Here is a 5,140-nt window from a genome sequence, read left to right on the forward strand (position 1 = left end):
TGTTGCAGAAAAGGTGGCCAGCTCGCCTAAACGCATTATGCCATGATTATTTAACTCTTAGAAGGGGTATTCAAGTAGACAAAGGTTAGGAGACAGAGATCCGAGAAGAGGAAATAAATAGGCAGCGCCGATTGGCTTTAAAGCCAAAAAAAACAAAAGACAGAGGCAGGCAGTGCTGAGAGAGAGAAAAGACAGAGACAGAGAGTGATAAAGAGAGTCTGTGTACTCCGAGAGGCTTGAGGGGTTCAAGAAAAAATCTTGCTATTGTATCCGTTATGTGAGGCTCAATTTGAGCTCACTCTTGTAAAACTCTGTTTTTGAAGACATAATAGAGAGGTCACCACTGAAGGCTGGACTAGGAGACGTAGCCCAGGAATGTTGGGTGAACTCCTTATTAAACTTGTTGCATTTATATGTGCTTTTCTATTATGTTCTTTTATTGCTTCATTGTCTATGTATTTCACAATCTTATCGATCCATTGCACAAAGTAACATAGGCATATCCAAGCACATGAGTCTATAATACCTTAATAACTGTCTAGGATCTCATTATCAGATCACCATTTACTATAATAGTTTACATCGAATTCTAATCTGATTTCTAATACCACTTCTAAAAGATGACATAACAGTGACATTCTATAGAGATATTATTGATTATTCACTCCCATATTATATTAACCAACACAACTACTCACCTCATTAAAATCTACATATATTTAAGAGATTAGATTTTATTTTTGTTTAATAAAAGAAAATAATCCTTCTTAACAATAAGGATCCTTATCCTAAATAAGGTATTCATCTTTTGAATAAATAAAAATAATGGTTTCTCCCAACCTTTTAGGTCTATTTTTTCACATGTCAGAATTATTAGTTATGAATTTCATTTCTCCTTTTGTTGACATTTATATGTCATATTTGTAAACATTGTAATTCATTCTATACAAAACTAGATTACATTAGTATGTTGGTTACAACATGTATGTCGGAAATATTTTCTACGCACATACCCTCTCGGGTCCATATTCCATAATTCTACATAAACGTTGGCACAAATGAATTCTTGCCAACTTTATATCAGATTGTCTTGATTTCAAGACAATGCATGTGGTATATTAGGTTAGGGATACAACATTCATTGGTTATTTAAAATACAAGTCTGGACCGTCTCCGAGATAGTTCTGGAGTTTCTTGTCTAATACATGGCCCCTCCCAAAGACAACATGTTTATGTATGGTGGTCTAACTACTCAATGGTTGGTAACATTTAACATTTTATCAAGGGCATGTAGATTTTCAAGGGGTTAAAGAAATTTGATATCTACCCACCTGCTCTTCCTTGTACAATTACTGTGTTTAAGGCTTTTCACTAGTAATGCCACTCTATAGCTAGTCTTTCATAGTGGACACTCTCGTTCAGAATTTAATATAGATATGGTGAGTGAGTGTTGGCCTTCTATATGTCAACAAAATTAACAATGTCCTCAATGCATCCGCTCTTTTCCACGAAGGTGACCCTATGTTCTCCAACTTTGTTTCATTTGTTCCATTCCTAATTACACTTTATTTATGTCTAATACATTTGTTTCTTTTCATGTTACGCTTGTGTGTTAAAATTTCATTAATAGTTTTGTTGTATATATGTAAACCATTTTTTTTGTAGTTGAAAGAGTTAGGGCAACCATTTTTGTGAAAATTTCATGTAATAAAAACAAAGAAAGGCATAATAATAACCAAAAATGATGGCACACTTATTCCAAGCCGAATGTTGGGAAAAATCCTAGTGATGGGGATCACTTGTGACTATTTAAGTCTAAGGAAATTGGCAAAGGCAACAACCAAGACTTTGGAAAGGGAAAATGACATTTTTGGCACATTTATTTAAGAAAATAATGGAAATTAGAAGAAAAAGGAGGTGAAAGGTCATAGGTTGCATGTGAGGAGGAAAATGAAGGAAAATAATGGAAAATGAAGAAAATATAGTCCTCATTCATAAAAAGGCCTATGAGGACCAATTGGTAACCCTTTTTTAGTTTAGTTTTGGAGCTCTGTCATTATTCTATCTCTCTCTCATACTCTTGGAGACATAGAGTTTTCTTGCAGCGCTCTTGGAGGGTGTGGCATACTTATATTTTTGGAGCAAGAAGGAAGAGGAAGCAAAAGAAAGCATAATAGGGCATCAGGATCCGAATCTACATCAGATTTTCTTGCACATACAGAGTTGCATGTATGTTTCCTTCACTAGTTTTCGCATGCATGGCATATGCATGTGGATTATTGGTTGTGATATGTCATTGGCATGGAGGATGGCTGAGATTGATAGTGTATTGCCTAGTCTTTCCATTTCCTAGATAACCATGGTGATTGTGGGTTTATTTACATTCTTTTGTTTTGGTTTGTTCTCATGTTTCCTTAGATTGGGTTGAGTTACTAGTCATGGAAGCCCTGGTTCGACAAACGCTCTGGAGGCCCTCTAACAACTTGGGTTGATTTACTAGTCCTGGAAGCCTTGGTTGGACAAACACTTTAGAAGCCCTTGATGGGTTGATTTACTAGTCATGGAAGCCCTGGTTGGACAAATGCTCTAGAAGCCCGCTATAGGTTGTGGGTTGAGTGTCTAGTCCTGGAAGCCTTGGTTGGACAAATGCTTTGGAGCCCTGGAAGGCTTGGATAGAGACCAATACGACGATAGGTTTGTGATGTCCGACCATGAGGTGGAGTAATTGTTTGATGGGTTGAGGCAGATGACCTCTGGATGTTGTAGATGGTTTTGATTGATGTGTTTTATGATATCCCACGTTAACCGTTGGAATACGGCATGGGGGTGAATGTTATACCAGAAAATGACCTCCTCATCAGTTCCGAGGAGAAAGGCAAGATGACTAAAAGATTGACGAAGTTCACAAGCGTATTTTCCAAGTTAATACTCCCCAGGAACTAGCAAGGTGATATATATAGCTTCCTAGCCTTGAAATAGGTGCAGTAGTCCCTAGGGTAACTTTCTGTGTTGCATTGGGGGGAGCGTTATTAAACTTTAGTGAGTTTATGGATGTCAAAGGAGCGGGTTGATCAAATAATATCCTTACATTCACTCATATGTCAGCCCATAAAGTAGGGAAGCATCTAGATTCGACCTATTTGAGGAATTACTATTCCTAATGGAGTCTAACAAACAAGGAAAGAGTGATAAAGAATGGAAACATCTCAACTTTTGCCAAAAAGAACTCATGAAAGAATAGGCAAGGCTTATCCTCTCATGCTATATATTTGAGGCTTAGGGCATTGTTAAAGAAGTTGAAAGTATTGAAAGGATTTCCTATTGACTGTCGAAGTTTTGTATTAGAGATTGGCTCATCAAGATGTTAAGAAGAGCGAGATAGAGAGGAGCTGAAGGAGTAAGGGACACTTCATTCAATGGATGCTTGTAATCACTCTCTCCTATCATTAATATAGACCTATAGTTGTGTTTTCCACTCCACGGAGTTGGTATTGTGATTTATTTACATGTTCGTGTAATTCTATTGATTATGAGTAGCTCTGATATGTGTATTTAGATATCGCCATGTATTCTTGTATTGATTATCAAAGTTATATGATGTGATATTACACCTCATGTTGTCTATGTGCAAGTATTTATCTAGGAGCTAGGTGATGGCTCTTCCAATCTGCTACTTTGAGTTCTCCAGCAACACCACACAAATATTTTAGGTAACAATCTTCATTCTGACTTTGATTATAATTTTATATATATGGATATGTGCATATATCTTTATGTCGGTTGCAGCTAATTTGACTGTCTACCAAGGATCTTGAGAATATCCTTAAGGGTATCTCCACCACAATCACCCGTGCATTAATCCCTATAGCCAAATTGACAAATCCACTAGGGACTACACTTAGTTCCTGATTTTATCCCTGAAAGTTCCCAAATCTCTCTTTCTTCCAGGCCCTCCTGTACTTGTTGATTTCCTTTCTAACCACACAGGACTATACAACACCCTTCTCATAGTGATCATCCTTTGATCTGATCCCAATAGCCTTGTTTTAGAGCCTCTTCCACACTAACACACCCCAGCAGTGAAACGAGTGCTTTATAAAGAACAATTTCCTTGCAAACAGAACACTTGTAGAGCCGCTGACTCTCTATGTGATCTGTTTAGGTGTATTAGCCAGCCAATTCTTGATAAACAACAAGTTTTGTGAACTCCTGGGTTGGGAAGGTTGCTTGTATGCTGATCAAGGATCTGTAGCTGTGCATGTTTTATCGGCTTTCTGTTTCCTGAACAATTTTTTTCTTTTTAGGTAAATAGCTTTACTGCTTAAGTTTTTCATAAAAAGAAAATACCAATTTTGTACAGTTTTTTCTACTTAATTAGTTAGATCCTACATTATTTAGTTTTAAAAGTTGTTAGAGAGCATTTTATTTCTGTCAGTTGTGCTTTTGTTTTACTGTACTGGATACATGATATATATTTATGTATAAATGATGCTTTCCTTGTCGAAGGAACTCATTCATCAAAGTCAAATTTAAAGCATTTTTCTGCATGGTTTGTGTCAAAGTCCCACAAAAATCCATATGTCAATAGCCCCACCGAAGACATTGACAAAGTACATTTAAAGTTTACATCTTAATATAATCAATCAACAACTCTTTTATGAGTAAAAACACATATCAGAATAGGCTAGGATCTTGGGTTAGGTAGTTGTGAGTTAACTGCCCAAGATCATACATCGAGACTAGTGTCATTAATGAGGGAAATCTTTCTACACTCATACTATCCGGGACCACTCCAGTCAAAGTGGAGCTAAATGCGAGACAACATTGTACTCTAAATGAAGGTAGCACGCCTTCAATTACAACTCCTTTGGGTATTCTATGTATCAAGGATCCCTTCGGGGATATCAGAGCTGAGTTGGGCAGTTAGGTATCTTTCCCATACACCGTATTGTCTACGACCATGTTCCCCCCCCGGTAGTGTATGTGATTTGAGGTAACCATAGTGGCCATACTCTTAGGGACGAACAAAAGGATACTAGGGTGGGCTGCCTTGGTACCTAAACATACGACCCTACTATGTCTTTCGTTTGTGGGACGGTGCTCGTCTTCATGAGAGTACTTGGCCCCTTAATCTGAGGTC

This window comes from Pinus tabuliformis, chromosome 3_1, assembly GCF_031772625.1.
Source record: "Pinus tabuliformis cultivar Carrire ecotype Pingquan chromosome 3_1, CPIR1, whole genome shotgun sequence".
In the NCBI taxonomy this organism is placed as follows: Eukaryota; Viridiplantae; Streptophyta; class Pinopsida; order Pinales; family Pinaceae; genus Pinus; species Pinus tabuliformis.